The sequence below is a fragment of the Macaca nemestrina genome, chromosome 1, assembly GCF_043159975.1.
Source record: "Macaca nemestrina isolate mMacNem1 chromosome 1, mMacNem.hap1, whole genome shotgun sequence".
Classification (NCBI taxonomy): domain Eukaryota; kingdom Metazoa; phylum Chordata; class Mammalia; order Primates; family Cercopithecidae; genus Macaca; species Macaca nemestrina.
In genome coordinates this window covers 156,642,594-156,654,876 of record NC_092125.1, presented here as the reverse complement: position 1 = coordinate 156,654,876, position 12,283 = coordinate 156,642,594, and the positions used below count along the sequence as shown (strand labels likewise).

Genomic DNA, 12,283 nt, shown 5'->3' with positions numbered 1-12,283 from the left:
GCCAGTTTCCAAAATCATGCATCTAGTTGTCAACCTTGGATTCTGCCATCACTGATGCCACACACCCCAACAGGCCACTTGCGATTTATTTCCTAAATCTACTCACTTTCAGCAACCCACTGTTGCCCATATAGAGGGACCACTATCATTCTACCATTCAACATTCTGCTAATGAGTCTTCTTGTAGCCCTTCACTCTTTTGCCTCCTTCAAGCTGTTACCATGGGAGGGATCCAAGATTCAACTCTCATTTTTTCCATTTCTATACCAAAACCATTCTTTGGGTTTCTGTTCTTAGGAGGAACTCCTCAACATGGTTTGTAAGATTCTATATACTCTGATCTTGACCCTGCTTACTACTCTCGCTGATGTGAAGCCTCCTATTCCTATTATCTCTGAGCACACCCAACCCTGCTTGTTGGCAGTAAGGGACAGAAAAAGCACTTGAGGCAGCAGGCTGTCACATTTGCTAACAGTGCAAGCCAACTTAGAAAAACCACTACGTCCAAGACAAAGGCTCTTTCTGTGAAGTAACAATGACAAGTAGAAGAGACATTTAGTCAGTGTTCACTGGCTGTACCTGTACTAGTGACAGAAAGTCCTGCTCCACAGTTTCTTGCATCACTACACTCTGGGAAGCCGCTGTACTTTACCATGCAAGTGTAGGCCCACATCTTCTCACTCTTTGTCCTGAGTTTAAATTCCTCCAACTCTACCCAAGGGTCCACATGCCCCTATCCCTGGATGCCATGTGTTTCATTGACATGAGGTTTCCTCCTATTAAGCAAGGAGGAGTCTTATAAATGGCGCTGTGAGGACAGATACTTGCACTTTGTCTTGACCTCTGCTTCACCTAGTGTATTCTAGCTACAGCCTTAGCTCACTTAAGTTTTAGTCTCAAGATTGTCCCAGTCCCCTCCTCTATAGTTGGTTCATGTTTTCATACATTGTTAATCAGGAATGCTAAAAATATTAATTTGATGCATTATATTTATGGGAACACTTGAGATGTTTCTAGCACGCAGAACCACCTGCAGAATCTCTGGAAGGGTTTATTTCCTACATGCACAATTAGCACAAAACCTTTTTAATAAAATAGATTTTTTTTGATGATACTATCTATTACTTACCTTTTAACATTTTCCTTTTCCCACCTATGGCTCCAAGCAGACTAAATTTCTCTCAGGTTCTTATTTTTGTTGTGCTCTCTGTCTTAGTCTGTTCAGGCTGCTATAACAAAATATACCATAAACTGAGTGGCTTATAAACTATAGAAATGTATGTCTTACAGTTCTGGAGGCTGGGAAGTCCAAAATCAAGGCAGTGGCAGATTTGATGTCAGGTGAAGACCTGTTTCCTGGTTCATGGATGGGGGCTTCTCACTATGTCCTCACATAGTGGAAGGGGCAAAGCAGATCTCTGGAGCCTGTTTCATTCATAAGGGTGCTAATCCCATCCATGAGGACTCTGCCCTTATGACCCAGTCACCTCCCAAAGGCCTCACCTCGTAACCTCATCACATGGGTGATTATATTTCAATATGTGGATTTGAGGGGGACACAGCATTCAGATCATAGCACTTTCTTTCAAGACTTTTACACAACAGGTTTCCTCCAGATCACAAGGCTGTTAGCTCTCTTTTGTGCTTGGCTACTTTATAGCATCCGTTTAGACCTCACTTCCTTCAGGACACCTAGGTTAGACCTTTGCCTGAGTGCTTCCCTAGCACTCCCTTCACATAGCACCTAACACAGTCTGTTGGGTTTCTCTGAGGTAAGCTCTGTAACAGCAGGGCTCTTGTCTTTGTTGTTCATCCTCACGTCTTCAAAGTCTGCCACATCACCTGGCCCAGAGCAAGTACTTAATGATCATTTGTTAATGAATTAATAAATAGATTTTTCCATTAATCATCTAATCAGTGAATTTACAATTCTATGCAATTCTTTGATGCTCTAAGAAATTGAAGTTTTATTTTCTGAAGTTATATATTAGTTTTATTTCCTAAGGAATTTGATTTATCCTTACTTGAAATCATCACTACCCAGTGGTTATTATAGCTATGCTGCCATATGGTAAAACACATGAAGCATCTAATATTGCCTTAAGAAAGCTGTTTCACAGTAAAAACTCTTCAGGCCTTTCTCTCAACACTTTTCATTTTATGTTGAAATTATTGGTGTTTGTATCTCTCTTACCTGTAAGACATTAGGTGCCTCAAAGGCAGTGACCATGTGTTATTCACCTTTGTATCCTCACAACCTTGTATCTAGTGCAGTGTTGGAAATCAGAAATGTCTATATAAATGCTTAAGATAGGCCAGAATCCACATCTTGGCTCAAAAACTCTATAACTGCCAACACCTGTCTCTGACTTACACTCTCAAAGCCTCAGTTTCTACACCTGTAAAAATGAGGATTCTGCTGTTATAAAAGATCATCTTGCAGGGTTGTTATGAAGTGTTACATAAAATATAACGTAAATAAGGAACTCAGCATAGTGACTGAAACATAGGAACTATGAATAAGCTAGGATGGGGACAAATCTAAGTTCTTTTGTGAAGACGTATGGTGTGTCAAAATGTTAATTTTTCACTGCCACAGGCTGGCAAGACACGGTCGTAGATCTAGTAAAATTGTTGCAAAAAGAAAACAACGAGGCAAACTTTCCAATTTTTATGTTAAGGATATTTGTCGGGCCCCAGAGAAAGCCAAGTGGCCACCGAGCCGGCAGAGACGGGCGGAGAGCATAGGCGGAGGGAGCAGCGCCTGGGCGCATGCGGGCACCATAACCCAGACGCCTGCCTTCGACAAGCCCAAAGTAGAACTGCACGTCCACCTAGACGGAGCCATCAAGCCTGAAACCATCTTATACTATGGCAGGAGGAGAGGGATCGCCCTCCCAGCTAACACAGCAGAGGGGCTGCTGAACGTCATTGGCATGGACAAGCTGCTCACCCTCCTGGACTTCCTGGCCAAGTTTGACTACTACATGCCTGTTATTGCGGGCTGCCGGGAGGCTATCAAAAGGATCACCTATGAGTTTATAGAGATGAAGGCCAAAGAAGGTGTGGTGTACGTGGAGGTGCGGTACAGTCCGCACCTGCTTGCCAACTCCAAAGTGGAGCCAATCCCCTGGAACCAGGCTGAAGGGGACCTCACCCCAGACGAGGTGGTGGTCCTAGTGGGCCAGGGCCTGCAGGAGCGGGAACGAGACTTCGGGGTCAAGGCCTGGTCCATCCTGTGCTGCATGTGCCACCAGCCCAACTGGTTCCCTGACGTGGTGGAGCTGTGTAAGAAGTACCAGCAGTAGACCGTGGTGGCCATTGACCTGGCTGGAGATGAGACCATCCTAGGAAGCAACCTCTTGCCTGGACATGTCCAGGCCTACCAGGAGGCTGTGAAGAGCCGCATTCACTGTACTGTCCACGCTGGGGAGGTGGGCTTAGCCGAAGTAGTAAAAGAGGCTGTGGACATACTCAAGACAGAGCGGCTGGGACATGGCTACCACACTCTGGAAGACCAGGCCCTTTATGACAGGCTGCGGCAGGAAAACATGCACTTCGAGATCTGCCCCTGGTCCAGCTACCTCACTGGTGCCTGGAAGCCGGACACAGAGCATGCAGTCGTTCGGCTCAAAAATGACAAGGCTAACTACTCACTCAACACAGACGACCCGCTCATCTTCAAGTACACCCTCGACACTGATTACCATATGACCAAATGGGACGTGGGCTTTACTGAAGAGGAGTTTAAGAGGCTGAACATCAATGCAGCCAAATCTAGTTTCCTCCCAGAAGATGAGAAGAGGGAGCTTTTCAACCTGCTCTATAAAGCCTATTGGATGCCACCTTCAGCCTCTGCAGGGCACCACCTCTGAAGATGCCACCCCTCCAAGCCTTCGCCCTGTGGAGTCATCCCAACTCTGTGGGGCTGAGCAACATTTTTACATGTATTCCTTCCAAGAAGACCATGATCTCAATCGTCAGTTACTGATGCTCCTGAAGCCTGTGTGTCCATTTCTGCACACACGTATACCTCGGCATGGCCGTATCACGTCTCTGATTATGTGCCCTGGCCAGGGACCAGCGCCCTTGCACATGGGCATGGTTGAATCTGAAACCCTCCTTCTGTGGCAACTTGTACTGAAAATCTGGTGCTTAATAAAGAAGCCCATGGCTGATGGCATGCAAAAAAAAAAAAAAAAGAATATTTGTCTGCAATATAAAACAAAGTGAGAAATTCAATGCAAATAAAATACACTACAGGAAAATATATAGAGCTCTCAAATGGATGAGTTGCATAATTTGTCTTATGAATATTCTTAACTAAAAGCAAAATAAATTGGACAAATAACATTCTTAGACTGTGAATCATTGAAAATGATATATACAGTTGGAGAAAAGGACAACAAAATCATAGCAGGACCTGCTCTTTCCTAATTACAACTCCATAGAATTGTCTGTAGTGTGTTTGCTTTTCATTAATTTTGTGATTATCCTTCCCTTTTCTTTGAAATAACAATAAGAAAACACCAAGGAAAAAGGTTCTGTAGTCATAATATGTTTAGGAAAGTCAAGACGTTAAACATTCACATTCTAGGACTGGGAAACAAATTTTAAGGGAAAAGAACTTTACCCTTAAGCCTTAAGCCTCAGGTCTCCCAGTGTAACATGTTTCAAGTTGTTGAGACTAAGGTGTTTGGCTGGATTGTTTGCTGTTGTCTGGTTGGGTTCATCTTAAAGTAGTTTCTATTCTTGTATGGGTTTGTCTGACAATTTTCATATCATTTAGTGAGAATTTGTATTTTTTTCAATTGTTGCCTATTCCTCTGTAATTATTGTAATTGCATCTTATTTATATAATTTGTGTAAATATATGCAATCATGAAATTAGAAAACGCGGGTGGTGATATGCAGTGTCACAATTGCAGTGGTTAAAGATGTGTGATTTTTTAATCTTTGAAAAAAAATAAAAGCTAAGTAAATATTGTAATTTCAGGGGAAAGCATTTTAGCTGTCTAAAACTGATTGCCCAAAGAAATCAACCAAACATTTTTATTTAGACATAGATAAGAGGTTTCATATTTTTGACTGTTCTAACTCAGAGATTTGGAAATCTTGGTTTTAAAATATCAGTTTGATGACTGCTCAAACACTTATAAAGTTTCAATATTAATTTTAAACTATAAAATACTGATCATATGCTTCTAATGATACCTTTTCTGTAGGTTGTTATCAATGTGAGTGTGAATAAGCATTTATTAATACCGTGAATAGGATGCGTATTATCAGTATTAACATCTGTATCCATACAGTTGGAGATATTTATGTTGATGTAAAGACACAGACAGTGGTAATTTATATGCCTTTCAAAATCCCAGTGATTATAAAATTCTGCTCCTCTGACTATACATTAGGTAAATGGTATATTTAAATAAGTGGTCAAGGCCAAAAAAAAAGAGCGTAATTCAAGTTCAGCACCCACTACAATTGTACATGATAAAAATGAGGCATTCATCAGGCTAATCCTTTCGCCTCTAGAATTTCATGTGCACTGAGAGAAAAGTCCATTGATCTACATTCAGCTCTTAAAAACTGCACTTTCTATTAGAAGACAGAACATACGCTCACTTAGGAAATACTTCAGGCTGATACTGCTAAGATTTTAACACATTTATAAAACTTCCTTGGTGGTAATAATAATCATTTTTTCTACTTGAGAATTTGGAATGTTAACAGAAGACATGTTTTCTACCAAAATAAAGGCAAGATTGATCTAGCCATCTGCATTTTAAAAAAACCTCATTGAAATACTCCTGTAGAATAGATCGCTAACTTTTCCTTGCTTTTGTAGTTCATAGTTTTTAGGAAAAAAGTATCTTTTACCTTTAAACCAAGAAGGGAATCCAAATTTTGATTGAAAGCACTCCTGTACCTGTGTTCTCATAAGTATTTCTGAGACACGAGTTTGCAAGTAGGAAGCTGGCACGGATGACACAACTGGGAGGGACGGGACTAAGCCAGCCTCATCCAGCTACGTGCAGCTGCTTCACCTTTGTCTCCAAAGGACTCATCCCTTGTTCCACATTTTAAAAGCAACTACACATTTACAAAGAAATTCTCAATCTTCTTGTTTTCTCTTTAATTCTCTTTAAGGAATGAAAAAAAAATCTGTATGTCCTATTCAGATGCTATACATTGGTCTTAGGGACTAGAACTGAAAACTTTTATGATCAAAAAATTTTCTCCTCCAGTTGTCATCCTGTTCTAAATTTTACTTTATTTTTTGATGTAGGGATGTTTCTTTAAACATCAAGATTTTAGTTTCCACTAGAAAACTAATGAATTATTAAAGGATGGGAACTTGAAACAATCTTTAGTGCTCAATAAGGAGAAACCACAAGGCTTGAATAAACTGTTCCATATTTCTCTTTTAATGCTCTGTTTAAAATCTAGACAGTGTGTCATAAGCCTTTAAAAAAAAAAAGGATTGTGTTTACCAATATGGAATATGAGGTTTTTGTTTCTTTTTAGGTACTTTTCTTGTAATTAGTATATACCTTGATGTTACCATGGCTATGGCTTCATGTTCCAAACAATGAGTTTTTTCTTATGTTTGGTTCAACCAAAATAATGTTAGTATAATTTCCCTGTAAATAATTCTTTGTTGATAATCAGTGTTAATGCCACTAAAAATTGAGTATAAATATCAACAGAGTACATTGGTAAATGATTAACAGGACAAATGAAAAGAAAAATAGAAATTCTAAACAGAATTGCTATACTTCTCCAGAATTCGTTCCTCCTAGAATAACTCCCTCACGGTGAATGAAAAGTCAGGTGGGCAAGCCTATGAGTTCCACTTCCTTCAACTATACAGGTTTTGATTTGGAAAAGGAAATTTTGACCTCATTATTTCATCCTGCCTTGAACCCAGTTTTTATGCATCTACTTTATTATTGCTCTTTGCATGTACATTAAAACAAATATTTTATTTTGACTTTAACCTAGAATGAGCATTACAGTTATAAGCAATTGACACAAGATAAACCTAAAAGAACTAAAAAAACACATAAGAGTAAGGTTCATGATAGACAAAAACTGACTTGCTAGCAATATTAAACATTGCTAAACTCAAGCAAGGAAAAATTAGGCTAAACATTGTCAATATTGTCAAAACGTCTATTCATTCATAATCTATTATTGATCTAGGATAACTAATAAATCTGTACACTACGATTCATTTTTTTGGAAAACTGAACTCCCAACTTACACACAATATTCTAGTTGCCTCTGAGTAATGAGGTTATAAATAATGTAAAATTTTGGTGTCTTGTTTTTCTTTAGTAGAAAATTTATTGCCTAGGTATAGTAGTGTATTAGTCAGGGTTCTCCAGGAAATCAAAAACAATAGGCATTATATATAAATGTATATTTATATTTGTATGTGTGTATTTATTATAAAGAATTGGCTTATGTGATTATGAGGCTAAGAAGTCCTAAGATCTACAGTCTCCAGGCTGGAGACCCAGGCAAGCCAGTGGTATAAGTTCTGATACAAAGGCTAGCAGGCTGAAGACCCAGGAAGAGCCAGTTTTTCAGTTTGAGTCCAAAGGCAGGAAAAGACCCATGTCCCAGCTCAACAGTCAATAGTAGGTGCTCCCTCTTACTGGGCCTTTTGGTGCTATTCGGGTCTTCAACTGATTGGATGGGGCCCACTCACATTAGGGAGCAGAGTAAGCTTTACTCAGTCTACCAATTCAGATGGTTATCTCATCCAGAAACACCCAGAATAATGTTTGATCAAATGTCTGGGCACTCCATGGCCAAGTCAATTTGACACATAAGTTAACTGTCACACTAGGTAACATATGAAGAATTATTTTTAAAAAATGTTAATCAGCTCGGTGGAAATTACCATCTTTCTAGAAAATAGAGTTGGAGAAGAGAATGAAGCTGATAATGTGCCTGACATCTTTTTTCTGGCTTCTATTCCAGTCTGAGAGTGAGGAAAAGAAGAGATCTCTAATGAAAATGCTTCTAGTGTGTTGGTCATTTTTACCACAACATCAGTAATAGAAGAGAAAGTCAAAAGAATGAGGCTCCAGGCCAGGTTTGGTGACTCACACCTATAATCCCAACACTTTGGGAGGCCGAGGCGGGCAGATCACGAGGTCAAGAGATTGAGACCATCCTGGCCAACATGGTAAAACCCCGTCTCTACTAAAAATACAAAAATTAGCTGGGCGTGGTGGCACATGCCTGTAGTCCCAGCTACTCAGGAGGCTGAGGCAGGAGAATCGCTTGAACCCCGGGAGGCAGAGCTTGCAGTGAGCCGAGATCACACCACTGCACTCCAGCCTAGCAACACAGTGAGACTTCATGTCAAAAGAAAAAAAAAAAAAAAAAAAAGAATGACACTCCAAGCTAAGCACCTGGGCACCAGGCAGTCCTCATCCCTCTCACTGCTTTGGAGTTTGGCAGATTTGGGTACTTTGATCCCTAGGGAATAAACACTCCTTAGCTGGACAGCAACATAGATAACTCTTAAATGAACTGTGTCTGTTACATACACACAGGCGCACATAGAGTTTCAATGAGGTTTACTGAAATAAAGTAGCCTCTACACTGAAGAATTGTAAGGACTGTATTCTATCCATTTCCTGTTTACTTCTCCATTTATTTGTATTCATAGATAAGGTTTATTAGCACATCATTAAGATACTGTAAAACAGCATTAAAATCCTACCTTTTAATTTCCTCAGGTAAGCATCTCTCTTCTTGTCTCAGCAATGCCTCGGTTCTCAAGCCTTGGTTATCTTACTCTGTAATTGTGAGTGAGGAACTTTCTGAACTGGATGACTGCCTCTGATTTTACCCCTTCAAATTCCTCTTCCTTGCAGCTGATTGACTGATCCCTCTGGTGAACAAATATGATCATGCCCTCCCAATTTAAACAGCTTCCAGGCTGCCTCGATAACGTGAAGATTGAGGGAAAACGCCTCAGCCTGGCTCGGACAGTGCCTCCTGTCTTGGGCTGCTTGGCTCCTCTCTTCCCATTCAGCCTTGTTACTCTCCAGAAGTACCAAGCAGCTTAATAGGTTTTCATATGCCCCAAGGAATGTGTGCGCCATTGTTCACACTGTTATTGCTCCTAGATGGCTCCCCCACTCGCTGAAAATCCCCACCTTGTTCCCTTAATGGGTGTCGATTTAGTCTTCAAGGCATGACTCAGGTATGTTCCTTTCCCAAAAGTTTTCTCTGACACTCCCTCTATTAAAGGACAAGGTGCCTTTCCTCTGTCTTTCAGAGGAAATTTACCAGTGATCGCACTGAGCGTACATCCAATAGTCTCATCTCCTCGGCTATAAAGTCTTTGGTTTTAGCACCTGTATTAATTCATCTTAACATCCCCTGTGCCTAACAGAGTATAAGTGCTGAGTGAATGGGGGCTGAGCTAAGCTAAATTCCAAAGATCAAGCCAAGAGTTCTTAGTTACTTTAAAAAATAAAAAAATAAACTTCTGACTTTTCTTCATTATAATCTTGGCAAATCAGAATACCCTTGCCCTAAAATAACTGTAATCAGGGAGTTGACGCTAAGGTGATAATGAGAACTGCAGTATTACTACAGTAATGAATTACTACACTAATGAATCTTTTAGCATTGTACAAAAAAATAATAGAAAAGATCCATAACCAGTTTCACAAAGAACTGCTAATAAAAATCAGAGAAAACACTATAAATATGGCACTAAATAAGGTAGAAAGCTGGGCTGAAACTTAAAGATGGAAATATTTGCAGAAAACTAAGGCAGTGAGAAATAATGTCCTGTATCATGTTTTGACGTGTTATATTCATCTTTCTGGTGATGACTTTATTTCACATGTAAATTAGGGAAAAGGGAAAGGGAAGCGTATCCATATCATTCATGTCCAGGGAAGGAAAGTCAAGTATCTTAGAACAGCTTTTCAAGTCAGCTCTACATAGCTGGGCTTTTGAAGTGCTGGTGAATTTTTTTAATCTCACCTTCTACAAAGAAATAACAAAACTTAGAAATTTAAAAATCCAGGCTACTGTCAATTCTGTGACTTTCCATGAATCAGTCTCATTATTCTTTGACATATTAAAAGAAAACAGCCATATGACTGATAAAATTTGGTGAATTTCAGATGCATATGCCATAGAAACTGTGAAGAAATTTAAATCTTAAAGTACTGATCTTTGGGCTTTTTAAAAAACCTTCCAGTTCAGATATAATGTCTGACACTGAATAATCAACTTATCTACTTTACTAAAAATGCCCAGTACCCCAAACTAACACTGTAAGTATACCCAGTTGGGAATTTTAAATTGTGGTATACTCTGAGTGCTTCATAGAAGTTCCCACTCTTACCTCCTTCTGAAAAGTTTTTTATGCATAGTCACATGCTGTGTACCTGCATTACCTTCTTATACTGGTCACAACGGATTGGATCAGGGAACCGTGGCTGGCCCAAAGTCAGCCTATGGGCTAATCTTATAAGTAGATGTGGCCAATCTGATATTTATGCTGGAGAGTAACTGACAAGTCAATCAGATACTCTCTTGAAGAGTTTGAATATGGAAACACAAATAATAGAGTAATGCCCAAGTCCCCAAACAGAAAACATACGGTAGAAAGAAGAATAGAGAGCTCAGGGTGGGTTGCTGTAGTGTAAACCATCATTTAATCATAGTTAAGTCATGGCCATGAGAATAGGAAATAGCCATAATGAATGAGAAGTGAACTGCTAATGGCAGAGAATGTAGACTACCTGCTTGAGAGATTTGGTAAAGGAAAGAATGAAACAATATTTTAGTGAGAATTATGCCTGAGAGACTTTATTTAGGGTAGACTGGTAGTAGGAACAAATTTAGAGTCTAAGGCATAGCTTGAAGATGAAAGAAAAAAGAAAGTTACAAATGTGGCATGGCCCCAGAGGAGAAAACGGAAACCAAACTGGGAAGAGAGAATTTATCCTTGGAAAGAGGGAAAAGCACCCTTTCTCTAACACAGAAAGAATGGAGAAAAGATAGTGGAAGACACTAAGAACTGGAAAGAAAATGAGTGAAAAGGGGCTCTTCTTTTCCTATCTTGGGGATTGATCTTCAGTACAAAGAAAAGTAAGATATATAAAACAAGAAAACAATGGAGAAAAATCAATGAAACAAAAAACGGATTCTTAAAAACAAGTCAATAAAACTGATAAACCTCTAGTAAGACTCACAAAGTTATAAAACAAGAAGACAGAAATCACCAACAGCAAAAATAAAATAAGGATTTCAATACAAATTCTGCAGTCATTACAAGGATAATGGGAGACTATGAGCAGCTTTACATTCATAAATTTGGAGAAATAGACCAATTCTTTATAAATTACAAACTACCAAGCCTTGGCCAGAATAATTCTATAACCATTAATGAAATTGAATTTGCAATTGAAAAACTCCAGAGGTATGCAATACTAATTCACCATTTGGAAGTCAATAAATCATTAACAGAGTAAAGGAGGAAAACATGAGTATCTCAATTGACACAGAAAAGCGTTTGACAGTATCCAGCACCCATTCATGAAAAAAGCTCTCAGCAAACTAAGAATGAGAAGGGAACCTACTCAACTTGATACAGAACATCTACACAGAAACCCATACAGCATATATCATACCTAACAGGGTAAGACTGAATACTTCCCTTTAAGATCAGGAACAATGAAAGGACATTTGGTGTCATTCTTATTAAGTATGGTACTGGAACTTCCAACCACTAAAATAAGGTAAGAAAAAGAATATAAAAAGCATATGTATTGTAAAGGAAGAAATAATGCAAAAAAAAAAAAAAGAGTAAGTGGACAATGAGGAACAGAGAATGGAGACCTACAGCAATTGGACAGGGTTTGGGACAGTCCATGTGGAAGGTACTTGTTTGTCAACTGGAGATGAATAAAAGGATTACCCACAGCCAGGCACTGTGGCTCACACCTGTAATCCCAGCACTTTGGGAGGCTGAGGCTGGTGGATCACTTGAGATCAGGAGTTCAAGACCAGCCTGGCCAACATGGTGAAACCTCGTCTCTACCAAAAATACAAAAATTAGCCAGGCGTGGTGGCAGTTAGCTGTAATCCCAGCTACTTGGGAGGCTGAGACAGGAGAATCGCTTGAACCCAGGAGACAGAGATTACAGTGAGCCGAGATACACCGCTGCATGCCAGCCTGGGAGACAGAGCGAGCGAGACTCCATCTCAAAAAACAAACAAACAAACAAAC

At 39.5% G+C, this 12,283-nt stretch overlaps 1 protein-coding gene and 1 pseudogene across 5 annotated transcripts in view; both read left to right on the top strand.

Annotated features, from left to right (window-relative positions):
- The window catches only part of LOC105482674 (ST6 N-acetylgalactosaminide alpha-2,6-sialyltransferase 5), a 187,311-nt gene that overhangs the window by 36,391 nt on the left and 138,637 nt on the right, over positions 1-12,283 (top strand). The window lies entirely within an intron of this gene.
- The window catches only part of LOC139361880 (adenosine deaminase pseudogene), a 29,108-nt pseudogene extending 16,825 nt beyond the window's left edge, over positions 1-12,283 (top strand).